At 39.3% G+C, this 14,125-nt stretch overlaps 1 protein-coding gene across 1 annotated transcript in view; it reads left to right on the top strand.

Moving 5' to 3' along the window:
- Positions 1–14,125, top strand: part of LOC106501971 (cytosolic carboxypeptidase 6) — a 1,114,558-nt gene that overhangs the window by 867,956 nt on the left and 232,477 nt on the right. The gene's annotated exons all lie outside the window — the stretch shown is intronic.

The following is a 14,125-nucleotide window of genomic DNA, read 5'->3' as shown; positions in this document are numbered from 1 at the left end:
AGTTTCAGTTCTGGTGTGGAAGATGAAGGCAAAGAGATCCTTAAGTGAGAATGAAGGCAGAATATCTGAAAGAAGCCCTAGCCAAGAATAAAGGCTAATCGATAATACCTCCCATTTCCTGAACATCTTCAAGGTGCTAAGCACTGTCATAGAATCTTTCAGTATTTTATTTACCACAATCCTCAAACAGTTGCTGTGAGTTACACATTATTTCACGCATTTTGTAGACAAAGAAACATAGGCTTAGAAACTTGAAGACCCTCTGCAAAATCACAGCTAGTACACTGCAGAGCTGGGACTTTCATCCAAGTCCCCCTAACTCAAAGGGCTGTGTTCTTTTCATATGACATGCTTCTTTTCATATTATGTGCTCTTTTTATTCCTCTGGGATTAGCCATTCCAGCTTAAAATTATTTAAAATTATTAAATACACCTTGAACGTTTCTAAAACACAATCCTTTTTGTTGTTTTAAATGAGTTGTTTGTTTTACATTCCCTTGAGTTTTAGTTAATGAATGAATTAAATAATTGATTAAGCTCATTTTTCTATTAACATTATAATAGCACTTCCATTAATATCAAAATATGAATATGTCTCAGAAAAGTTTCCTTTGACATTATAATGACTATATTAAAATTTCAAATATAATAATGAAATTCTAATTGTTTTACAGAAACAATTAAAAAAGGCTATATATAAATGCTCTGAAAGAACTGTGGGATGTTCATGAAGTACCAAAGAGGAATTTTCAGAGTTGATATGAAAAAAGCACATAATTTTCATTAAATTGGGCTGTAATTGCAAAATCATAGTCATTTAAAGAGAATCTTTTGTTTTGCGCATTATAGTGAACAAAACAAGAGTTGGCAGGTTAAAGCACACAATGTGGCAATTTAGACAAAGAAATATAATCCAAATGCAGGTTTATTTAAAAGCATGCCTGGCTTTTTTCATGGGGGTATGCTGCATGTTCTCCATTTGTCCCACCTGATCCTCTCTTCACCCTTTTGCTCTATCTCCCACCTTGCCCCCAGACTGGCCTGTATGGATCCCATCAACAGACTCCCTTGACATTTGGTTTCCATTCAGCCAATCAGGACTACCACCAAAAGATGAGAATCGGGGTGGGAGAGGGTAGCGAGAAATAGAAATGTGGTTTTTACTTCTCCAGTTTCCATTCCGAGGGGTCATACTGGCGGGTTATGTCCCTTGATTTAAGTTGTAGTTGCTGTGAAGCGGCCCTCTCAACTCAGCCTCTCAACATCCAGGGCCTAGCAACCACTCCTCTCTCACCTTTCCATTTCTTGCTTCCGGTTGGTATTTTAACTCTGGTTACAGCACTGTCCATACTGGTTTTCCCATACTCTGCTTCCACCTTTAAAAATAGTCCTGCTTTAAACTTTTTTCTGTATTAGCTAGAGTGTGCCACCTAATTTCCTGTTGAGATCCTAAATATTAACCTCTATGTAATGTTTTATTTACTTTTCTCATTTTTTATTTTGTTTTTCACAAAAGCATGAAATTGTCTCAGTTCAAATTTTATACAAGTCCCATCATCTCTCTAGACATTAATTATAATATATCAGCTCTAAATTGGGGATAATGATTTCTACCTCTCAGATATTTATTAGCATTAAATAAAGTTAGTTGAGTAAAGTACAATTATTGGCACACAGTAGAAGCTCTTTCCTTTTCTTTTTAGATTTGCTTAGCACTTATATTTGTCAAAGGAAGATATATGATTTGGGAGAACTGATGGAGTTCAGTTCGGTCACTCAGTCATGTACGACTCTTTGCGACCCTATAGACTGCAGCATGCCAGGCTTCTCTGTCCATCACCAACTCCCGGAGCTTGCTCAAATTCATGTCCATTGAGTCAGTGATGCCATCCAACCATCTCATCCTCTGTCGTCCCCTTCTACTCCTGCCTTCAATCAGGAAACTTTCAGTAAATGTAACAGTGACTTTTTAGGCACTGGAGATGTTTAAGCCCAGCCTGGGTGCTACTTGGCAAGAATACTAATTCTGCGAAGTAGAATGAAAAGGCAGTCTGAATGGAGATTTCATCCTCTCCTCCATCATGCAAAACCCAGCTCCATCATTTGCAAAGAAGGAATTGATTACCTGGGTAGGATTCTGGTCATTAATACACTGCAAGGGATAGGATTTCAAAGTGAACCTGTTCTTTGGCCTACTCACCCATTCTCACCTGGACTCTCTGCCATACCTTGAATAGGACATGAAAAGCAGCATGCCAAGTAAAATAAACCAAATAGAGGAAGAAAAATATTGCACAATATCACTTGTGATTTCCTAAAAAAAAAAAGAACTCATAGAAACAGTAGTTCAAAAGGTGGTTGCCAGAGGCTCAGGTTGGGGCATACAAGGAAAAGTTGATAAAAGAGTACAAACTTCCAGTTATAAGATAGTAGAGTCTGAGGATCTGACATAATGTGTTGAGTATCGTTGATAATACCACATTAAATAATTGCAATTTGCTAAGAGAATAGATGGAGAAGGAAATGGCAACCCACTCCAGTACTCTTGCCTGGAAAATTCCATGGATGTAGGAACCTGGTAGGCTACAGTCCATGGGGTTGCAAAGAGTTCCTTTTGGAGAAGGAAATGTCAACCCACTCCAGTGTTCTTGCCTGGAGAATCCCATGGACAGAGGGACATGGTGGGCTACAGTCTATGAGGTTGCAAAGAGTCAGACACAACTAAGCAACTAACACACACACACATGATAATAGAACTTAATTGTTCTAACCAAAGGGGAAAAATGAGGTACATATATGAAGGGATGAATGTTTTAGTTAACTCGGCGGCAGGAATCCTTTTTGCTGTGTATGTTGCTGTTTAGTTGCTAACTCATGTCCGACTCTTGTGACTCCATGGACTATGGCCTTCCAGGCTTCTCCGTCCATCAGATTTTCCAAGCAAGAACACTGGAGTGAGTTGCCATGCCCTCCTCCAGGGGATCTCCCAATCAGGGATCGAACCCATATCTCCTGCATTGGCAGGTGAATTCCCTACCACAGAGCCACCAGGTAAGCTTTACATAGACATATATGAAATCATCCTGTTGTACACATTAAATATATTGCAATTTTGTCAATTATACCTCAGTAAAACTGTAAAAAAGTGACCTTGCTACCTTAAGTCTGGCTGGTTCAAAACACATTTCACTCACATACCACACTCCCTTTGTATTCCTGTCCATTTTAATTATATATATACACACACACACACACACACATATATATTTTACCAAATATGTGCTAGACTTTTTGTTTGACTCTGAAGAAGCAACATTCAGTCAATAGATATTTACTGATTAAGTATATACTGTGATAGGTTCTGTTCTAGGTCCTGGGGATACAACTTGAAGTCTTTTCACTCATGAAAATAACATTCTAGTGGGTGAGACACACAACAAAACAACATATACTATGATATCAGCTACTCGTGAGTGACAAGAAGAAAAGGAAAGCAGGAGAAAGAAACAAGGCATTATAGAAGGAGGGTTATTTTAGGTAGTGTGGAACATCTGGGCAAAGATTTGAATGAAATAAGAGAGTGAGACATCTGAAGATCTAGAAGAGAGAAGTCCAGGCAAAAGGAATAGCATGGAGTTGAGGCCCAGAGCTGAGAACAAGCCAGAAAGCCCATATAACAGCACAGTGGACAAGCAATAAGAATGGGATCTGAGAAATAGCTGAGAGTTGGATCAGATGTAGAACTTTTTGGCCATGGTGAAGACTTTGAGGTAGGGCATGGGATGTACATTCAAGAATTAGCAGTATCTACCTGGGTTTAAAAGCCCCAGGATTGGATGAGAGTATACAACAGAGGCAGAATGCAGTCTGGCCTTTAGGGAACATGCAGGCTTTGTTTCTCTCCTCTGCTCTTCTGTGAGGTTCCCGGTGAGACAGGGCCCTTTGGGTCTGGGTTACCTCCTCAGGCTTGGTGTTAAATACATCAGGTTTCTGATTCTAGCTCTACAAATAGTCAGCCATGTGGCTTTGGGGAAGCTTAACCTCTTCAAACCTGTTTTCCCATTCTTAAAAGAGACATGTTAATAATGATGAATGGGATGAACAGGGCTTGATATATAGTGAGCCATTAATACGTGTTAACTGTTAATTTTTAGAGGGTCATACTGATTCTTATTAGTGTTAGGAGCCCACTACTTTCCTCCCTCCTCTTCTTTCCTCCTCTTGGTCCTCTTTGGGCATGAATGAACTGGGAAGCAAAATGTTTGCTTCTTTAGTTCTTTATGGTATGTCATTTGATGCAAAGAGCAAATTTATTTTTACAATTGGCATTATCCTTCAGTTCAGTTCAGTTCAGTCACTCAGTCGTGTCCAACTCTTTGCGACCCCATGAATCGCAGCACACCAGGCCTCCCTGTCCATTACCAACTCCCAGAGTTCACTCAGACTCACGTCCATCAGGTCCGTGATGGCATCCAGCCATCTCATCCTCGGTCATCCCCTTCTCCTCCTGCCCCCGATCCCTCCCATATTCAGAGTCTTTTCCAATGAGTCAACTCTTCGCATGAGGTGGCCAAAGTACTGGAGTTTCAGCTTTAGCATCATTCCTTCCAAAGAAATCCCAGGGCTGATCTCCTTCAGAATGGACTAGTGGATCTCCTTGCAGTCCAAGAGACTCTCAAGAGTCTTCTCCAACACCACAGTTCAAAAGCATCAATTCTTCGGCACTCAGCTTTCTTCACAACGCAGCTTTCAACTCTCACATCCATACATGACTACTGGAAAAACCATAGCCTTGACTAGACGACCTTAGATGGCAAAGTAATGTCTCTGCTTTTGAATATGCTATCTAGGCTGGTCATAACTTTTCTTCCAAGGAGTAAGCGTCTTTTCATTTCATGGCTGCAATCACCATCTGCAGTGATTTTGGAGCCCAAAAAAATAAAGTCTGATACGGTTTCCACTGTTTCCCCATCTATTTCCCATGAAGTGATGGGACCAAATGCCATGATCTTAATTTTCTGAATGTTGAGCTTTAAGCCAACTTTTTCACTCTCCTCCTTCACTTTCATCAAGAGGCTTTTTAGTTCCTCTTCACTTTCTGCCATAAGGGTGGTGTCATCTACATATCTGAGGTTATTGATATTTCTCCCAGCAATCTTGATTCCAGCTTGTGTTTCTTCCAGTCCAGCATTTCTCATGATGTACTCTGCATAGAAGTTAAACAAGCAGGGTGACAATATACAGCCTTGACGTACTCCTTTTCCTACTTGGAACCAGTCTGTTGTTCCATGTCCAGTTTTAACTGTTGCTTCTTGACCTGCATACAGATTTCTCAAGAGGCAGGTCAGGTGGTCTGGGATTCCCATCTCTCTCAGAATTTTCCACAGTTTATTGTGATCCACACAGTCAAAGGCTTTGGCATAGTCAAGAAAGCAGAAATAGATGTTTTTCTGGAACTCTCTTGCTTTTTCCATGATCCAGTGGATGTTGGCATTATCATTAGGTACTGTTTATTTACATAGATTATGTCTCTATTGTATTTGCTATCTTAAAGTCTTCTTTTTAAAGAAAAAACAGAGAGATGTTGTGGGGAGGGAGGTGGGAGGGGGGTTCATGTTTGGGAATGCATGTAAGAATTAAAGATTTTAAAATTTAAAAAATAAAAAAAATAAAATTTAAAAAAAAAAAAGAAAAAACAAATGATCTGGAAAAACCAGTGCTTTGTTGAAGAATGAATGACTTTTAACTAATTATTTAGTAAGAAACCATCATCCATGTGCTTGGCTAATTTTCACCTGTGTTTCTTAAATCTACTGGGAGTACTCAACACATTTAGTCTGAAGATGCATCTGAATTTATATAGTAACTATGATTTTAAAGACTATTCATTTGAAGTACAATTTTGCAAATAGAACTGGATTTCAAATGAGAATTTATATGCAGAAATACCACATAGAATTATTGTATGAAGTGCTCTTGCTGTACCTTTGATGATTTGAATAGGACATGTTAAGGAGTGAGGTGATGGTGACAATGCTAATCACTCAAAAATCAAATATTCTTATAGTGGGGAAAAATCTTTTTGTAGTCATTTATTCATTTGTAGCCAATTTTTAAGCATTGCCTGTGTTAAGAGGTGCTCGGCATACCTAAACCATAAGGAAAGCTCAGTATTCTCAAGTAGTTTCTATCTAGGAAAGGGAGTGCATACACACTCACACACACACACTCTCACGTAAACATGAGTTCATTGAAGTGTGTAGATGTTATGGTAAAAATCTCTCCAGGGAAGAGAGAAGAGTAGGATTCTACACTTGACTAATTTAATAGTAAGACACACCTATGAGTATACTTGGGAGTATTCTTTCTAGCTTGAAGTCTCTCTATAATTGCTTCCAGACAAGGAGAGCACTATCAGCCAGCATAAAGTGATGGTGCTTGTTGACCAAGAGAAGAGAGGTGCTTGTCAGTGGCTTACTCTGGATGAGGGAAATGCTTGTCTCCTGTTGTTGTCTGGAATGGCAACGATGAGGACCCAGAGCACTGTGGGAAGCTTTAAAATATTTAGTCTGTGCTAACCTACAATTGAGGTATTTGTGTATTTAACTTGATAGAGAGATGAATTATACATGGGAGTCTTTTCCTATCATTTGCTCTACGTGTGTTGACAAACGTCACATCATTCTCTAGGAAGCACATGCCATGGGGATTACTGCAGCATTCTGCAGACAATTTACTTGTAGGCTTTTTGTCCCATATGCTGCTTTCTCTTCATCACAGCTGCCTTTTTATTTATTAAAACACAATCACTGAACAGGGAACTTTTCCAGACTGCCTTTTCTCAAAGTGGCATTTTAGAGCACAGGCTGAATGCATTCCCTAGTGAATGTACAGTTACTTCCAAGATTTTGTCTCTTTGAAGTATAAGAAAGTCCTTGGCCAGCTCAACACAGTAGCCAACAATTCCAGTGAAAATTCAATTGTAATTAAAAGAGAAATATAGTCTTATTTAAAATTGAAAGCTGAAAAGTCCACAATCATATGCCAGCTGTCAGTGCATTAGGTTAGATCCTTTATATATTTTCATGGGTAATGTTGGCCCTATCCACAGATTCTTCCTTGACCGTCCACCCAGACATGCAACTTTGTTTCTTAATTTCCAGAAGAGCATATCCTATCTTCCAGTTAGTTAACTGTAAGAATATAAGATTATGCTTTTAAATACCTATATGCCAAGAGTTTGACACAAAGTTAAACCTCAGATTCTTGGCTGACTTATTCTAAATAGAAATGTAGTTGTAAGAAATAGCATTAATGAAAGTCTGCTTGGAGATACAGTTCATCAGTTCCTCTGTCCTTGGACCATGCTAGATAACCTGAGAGCTGCATTGTGGCTGCATTATCTTAGTGCTTCATAGAGTTGCTTTTGTACAATTGTCCTTTGGCATATCGCCCTTGGCTTGCATTGAGGGACTCCATAAAATAATATTATGAGTTTTCTCAATGAATTTACAGATGGTAAGAAAAAAAAATTTTTTTCTGAACACATGAGAAAAATTTGTTAGGTTTCATGACCAGGAAAAATTATAAGTAGTTGGCTTCCTTTTGCCAAAGAAACTAGATTATTTTTTATTTTGTTAACTCTTGAGAGCATATGACTTTTCATAGTTCCTTCTTTGCTTTGGCTACCAGGAAACTCAAATTAAAAGCCTGCTTCTAATGAGTACACATAACTTTATGGTATACATCTATTTGTGATAACCTTACTTCAAACTATTTCATTTTTTCCCCATGATACCCTGTCTTTATTACCAGTTTTATTCTTTGTATTTCTATTATGTATATATCTGTAAGTCACCTCAAATTTATTTTGAACCTAGAATAGTAAACACACACACACACATGCAATGACATTTTTGGTCATTATGAGGTCAAAAGTCCAAGAAATTAACTGATTTGGTCCTTTTCTAGTCATGTGTTTAATATAAAACAAATAGATTTTTTCCTGATATTTCTAGATTTTTAATGTAAAGGGTACATTGGCTCAGTTTTGTTTTTTTTTTTTTAATGAAAAGTGAATGTGCACTGAGTTTAACTAGAGAATCTTTGGCTGCTTGGGGACAAAATTTGGGCCTACTATTAGTTTCAATTTGTTCCCTTTCCACTCTTTATCCTAAAGGGCATTCCATTCTATAATCACACAAATGTAGAGGATACCTCGAGTGGCAAGATTCTGAGGTAGTTTGAGGAAGATTATAATCCAGTTACTCCTCTCTATTGTATTATTAGATATAGGTTTTGTGAGTCAAGTAGGTTAAGTTCAAAATCTAGTTCTATTCAGGAGTAGAAAGACATTGACACATTACAAAAGCCCTTTCTCATTCTCTCACATACTTTGTCTTTAAGAGGGGGCTAACAGTTTTATATCCCAAGATTACTCTGAAGGTTAAATAAGGTAATGGTATTAGCATGAGCCTAGCACACAGAACGGAGAAGGCAATGGCACCCCCCTACAGTATTCTTGCCTGGAAAATCCCATGGACGGAGGAGCCTGGTTGGCTGCAATCCATGGGGTCGCTAAGAGTTGGGTACGACTGTGCGACTTCACTTTCACTTTTCACTTTCATGCATTGGAGAAGGAAATGGCAACCCACTCCAGTGTTCTTGTCTGGAGAATCCCAGGGACAGAGGAGCCTGTGGGCTGCCGTCTATGGGGTCGCACAGAGTCGGACACGACTGAAGCGACTTAGCAGCAACAGCAGCAGCACACAGAAAATGCCAACCAATTGGTGAGTATTATTACTATAATGACCACTGATACTAGTCTTATCCACCTTTATAACTATTACCTGTCATTTCTGGGTGTCCTGTGTACCCACACAAGGTGTCGATCACCACTGAGTTCATCTATTCAAGTATTGTGTCATGAACTCTAGACACTGAAATTGTAAATATAGACATAGAGTGTCTGCCATCAAGGAGCTTATACTCTAGTGGAGGGAGACAAAATTTCAGTTAGTGTTAAGTGCCGTGAAGAAAGTAAAATAAGGGAATGAGACAGAGTGACTTCAGTTAGGGGCTGATTTAAATTCAGTGATCTGGAAAGACTCCTTGTAGGGGTTACATCTGGATGAGATCTGAGAAATGAGAAGGAGTTGAGAGAAGAGCATTCAAGAAAGAGGAAGACAGGAAGCAACAAATGAAAAGGCCTCAGGATAGGAATGAACTTGATGTATTTGAAGACCAGAAAGAAGGCATGTGGGCAGAGCAGAGGAGGAAAGAAAGACAGCACCACAGATAAAATTGGTGGAGGCCACCTTATGGTTATACCTTTAGCCTTCTTTCTTACGTGTGTGGAAAATCACTAGAGGATTTTAAGCAGGTATATGAAAATATCTGATATTAACTTTAAAAACCTGTTCCCATAAACAGTATGCAAAAGCCACGTCCATCTTCCTATGCTTCTCGTTCGGCTGAGAAATTCCTTCATCATTCCTTTATTCACTGGTGAGCTCTTAACCACTCGTCCATCAAGGGCCAGCTCATGTGCATCTGAATAACCTCCCACGTCATGTATGATTTCTCTGTGGCCCTATTACATGTGCACACATCTCTATCACAGAACTCAGAACATTTCTCTCAGAAGAGATACGGGTCAGGATGCCCGTATCTCTTGTAAGACTGAATTTCTCAGGGGATGGGGACAGGACTGCATCCTATTCACCTTTTAATCTTCTGTACTTAGAAAAATGCTCACACAGAGGAGGTGCTGAATGTGTGCTTGAGTTTTGCATTATCCAGGTAGGGTCACTTGGACTGACTTGGAAAAATGAGAATTAGCCAGGTTTTTTAATTAGAGGTAATCAGGTGGGGCCTACTAAGCTCACAGTCAGGGCTGGAGTTTCTGCAGGTTGTATCTGTAGGCTGCTGGGCATTCAGAAGCACTTATGATCAGTTGAGGCTTTGTTCCTCCCAGTGACGTGGACACTGGTACAGCTATATTCTGACTGATTTATGGACAAAGAGAGATGCAATTTTCCACCAAAACTAATCCAGAAAGAGCAAAGTTGCCAACCCTTTTCACCCTTGGCCCCCCCCAAAACACATTTACAATGCTAGGAATCCATCTACTGCAAGCTGGAAGCCTTGATGTGGATTGGGACTCATTTTTAAGAAATATCACATTCTGTACGGTCTCAGCCTAAAAGAATAGGAAACATTGCTGAATTCATTTCTCCAGTCATCCCTGCCTCTGGGACTGATGCAAGCCATGCTCTCTAATAAATCTTCCATTAAGACTTCTTTCATTTGCCTCTTGATCCCATTACCTTTGTCTTCACTCCACGGGATTTATTTTCTTCTCATTTTTTTCCCCTTATTGCAATAACTTTCCAGTTTGAAGACCTCTTTGTTAGGCTTATGTTTCAAACTGGAAGACCAGCATGGAGAGAAAGTTGTAGTCTCCCTGATCCCCTCTTTCCACACTTAACACCACTTTGTCATACCCTCTTCAAATTTCAGACCTGCCTCAATATTCCCCCTAGAAATTTCCAGAAGGGGTTAAGCCAGTTGTTAGAGCTTTTGATAATAAATGGGCTGCTTTTCAATAGTCCTACCTGAAAAAAGAATCTACTTATTTCTTCTATTTTAGCTAACACCCTTCACCATCTCCTGGCGTTTTCCCAAGTTCTTGTCCACTGAATCTGTGATGCTTTCCAACCATCTTATCCTCCGTCACCCTCCTCTCCTTCTGCCTTCAATCTTTCCAACCTTTAGGGTCTTTTCCAATGGGTCAGCTCTTACATCAGGTGACCAAGGTATTGGAGCTTCAGCTTCATCATCAGTCTTTCCAATGAGTTCAGAGTTGGCTTCCTTTAGGATTGACTGGTTCGGTCTCCTTTTGTCCAAGAGACTCTCAAGGGTCTTCTCCAGCACCACAATTCAAAAGCATTAATCTTTGGTGCTCTGCCTTCTTTATGGTCCAGCTCTCACATCCATACTGATAATGTAGGTCCCTAATATCCTTCAGATGCATTTCCTTTCACCTATATCCAATGAGGCAGGAGTTGTTTAAGTACAAGAAATAGTTTGCTGTTAGGAAAAGGAAATAGATGCCAAGCATCCAACATTTACTAATGCCAATTACAATAATCCTTCATTCAAAGAAAGTGAGGTAAATAATACAAATATCTGCCAAATATACAGCCCTGGTGTATATCGGGGACTTTACATGTATTTTCTTACTACATCCTTTGAGCATATCTGCAAGAAAAATAATATCATTCCCATTTTAAAAATCAGAAAGCTGAAGATAAAGCAGGATAAGTCAAATGCCCGCCAAAACCTGAATTCAAAACTAGATTTAAAATCTATGTTTTCCCTATTGCTCCAAGTCTTCATACCTATAAACGGGCTAATGTACCTCCTGGTACCTAGTTGACACTCTATCCTGGAGGAATAGAAGCATCAGGGAAACATTACTGGCACTTGCTTCCCCCTGGAATTCCACTGGGCTTCACTTTATTTAGACGTTGCCTCATCAGAAAGGCTTTTCTTGACAATCCTTTATAACTAACTTACCACGCACTTCCTTTACTTTCTATCCCCTTATCCTTATGTTGTCTTTTTTCTTCATAGTACTTATTACCACCTGACAAATATGTATATACATAAATATATATGTTAATATATATCATATATATTTGTTCTCTTTCATGAGAAGAGGGACTTGACACACTAATTTAGCCTCAGCATCAGGAACTATACTTAATAAATGATTTGTTCAATTAACAAAACAAATATACTTGGAAGAGCTGTTCTTAGCTCTGCCTCCTCTCACCTCCAGTGTGGTTTTGTCTAGTCACTTACCTTGCTACTCTTCAGATATAAAATGAAAAGTTCTCCCCCCGCCCCATGCTTGCCTTGTTTCTTGCCATCTGAATTCTATTTATCTGTTTGTTTGATTTTTGCACATTGTGCCTCTCTGCTAGCATTCTTTTGAAGAAAACACTTTTGGAGAAACTAAAAGTTATTTGAAAGACACTAGACTAGATGATCCTGAAAATCTTATCTCTCTATAAAAGTGTATAGTTGTGTCAGTATAAAGAGCTTATAGACCTCTAAGATAGATCACACAAACAATCTTTCAAAAAACACTTACATATTTCTCATTAGAAGAAAATAAAAAGTTTCTCATCTCCTATACTTCTGGTTCCCAAATTTCAGAAAGCTGGTAAATGACTTGTGAAGTTCATTTACTCATTTCAATAACCAAAAGCTCTTTATTGAGTCCATTTTATTATTTTAATTAACATAATAACCCTGAAAAGTGGGAGGTTGTAAAATACAAGGATTTAGAGCTTCTAAGATTAATAAGTCCACTGAAGTATGAAAGCTCTTTCATATAATTTTTAAACTGTGCAGATCCATTGTGTAGAAAGGAACCTGTAGCATTCACCGACAGATGATGGGTACTGAGAAATGGACTTGGACACTGTCTTTCATGGGATGAAGACCAAAATGTCAGAGCTGACTCCTGTGAATGAGCATTTCAGCCAGTCATGTCAGCAGTTTTTTTAAAAAAATGTAAATTGAATCATTTCATTACTCTCTTTACCCTACATGACTTCTCATAAAAAAACTCTTACTAAGGCCTGGAAGGCCCTGTAAAATGGTCTTCTCTCTCCCTTTCTAACTCTCTACCAATCGCTTCCTCACTTATTCCTATTCAATCACACTGACCTTCCTGCAGTTCCTAGAGACACAACAAGCTTGCACCTGTTTTCCTGTTGTTCTCTCTGGACCACTATTTTCTTGGGGATAGTGAAGTGAAGTGAGCTCACTCAGTCGTGTCCGACTCTTTGCGACCCCATGGACTGTAGCCCACCAGGTTCTTCCATCCATGGGATTCTCCAGGCAAGAATACTGGAGTGGGTTGCCATTTCCTTCTCCAGGGGAACTTCCCGACCCAGGGATTGAACCCGGGTCACCCGCATGGTGGGCAGGTGCTTTACCCTCTGAGCCACCAGGGAAGCCCAAACATATAATATAATATGATAATCCATATACATACATGGATTATTCCCTCACATTATTCAGTTTCTACTAAATAGTTGTCTCTGTGACCTCTCTAATTAATATAGTCCCCTCCATTACTCTATGGCCTCTTGCTTTGCTTTATTTATATTCATTATCCTCATCATTACCTTTGTTGTTGTTCAATCTCTTTGTCCAACTCTTTGCAACTCCATGGACACACCAGGCTTTCCTGTCCGTCACTATCTCCTGGTGTTTGCTCAAATTCATGTCCATTGATTTGGTGATGCCGTCCAACCATCTCATCTTCAGTTGTCCCCTTCTCCTCCCACCTTCAATCTTTCCCAGCATCAGGGTCTTTTCAAATGAGTCAGCTCTTCGCATAAGGTGGCCAAAGTATTGGAGTTTCAGCTTCAGCATCAGTCCTTCCAATGAACATTCAGGGTTGATTTCCTTTAGGATTGACTGGTTTGGTATCCTTGCTGTCCAAGAGACTCAAGAGTCTTCTCCAGTATCACAGTTTAAAAGCATCAGTTCTCCGGTGCTCAGCCTTCTTTATGGTCCAGCTCTCACATCCATACATGACTACTGGAAAACCATATCTTTGACTATATGGACCTTTTCAGCAAAGCGATGTCTCTGCTTTGTGATACACTGGTCATAGCTTTTCTTCCAAATAGCAAATGTCTTTTAACTGCATGGCCGCAGTTACTGTCTGCAAGGATTTTGGAGCCCAAGAAAATAAAATCTGACAGTTTCCACTTTTCCCTATCTATTTGCCATGAAGTGATGGGACTAGATGCCATGATCTTTGTCTTTGAATGTTGAGTTTTAAGCCAGCTTTTTCATGCTTCTCTTTCACCTTCATCAAGAGGCTCTTTAGTTCCTCTTTCCTTTCTGCCATTAGGGTGGTATCATCTGCATATCTGAATTTGTTGATATTTCTCCAGACAGTCTTGATTCCAGCTTCTGCTTCATCCAGCCTGGGCTTTCACATGATATACTCTTCATATAAGGGCCAAAGAATGCCCTTTGAGACTGGAATGAAAATTGGCCTTTTCATCATTACCTTACACTATATTACATAGCA

This window comes from Capra hircus, chromosome 3 (assembly GCF_001704415.2).
Source record: "Capra hircus breed San Clemente chromosome 3, ASM170441v1, whole genome shotgun sequence".
Taxonomy (NCBI): Eukaryota; Metazoa; Chordata; class Mammalia; order Artiodactyla; family Bovidae; genus Capra; species Capra hircus.
This window is presented reverse-complemented; position numbering and strand designations above follow the sequence as displayed.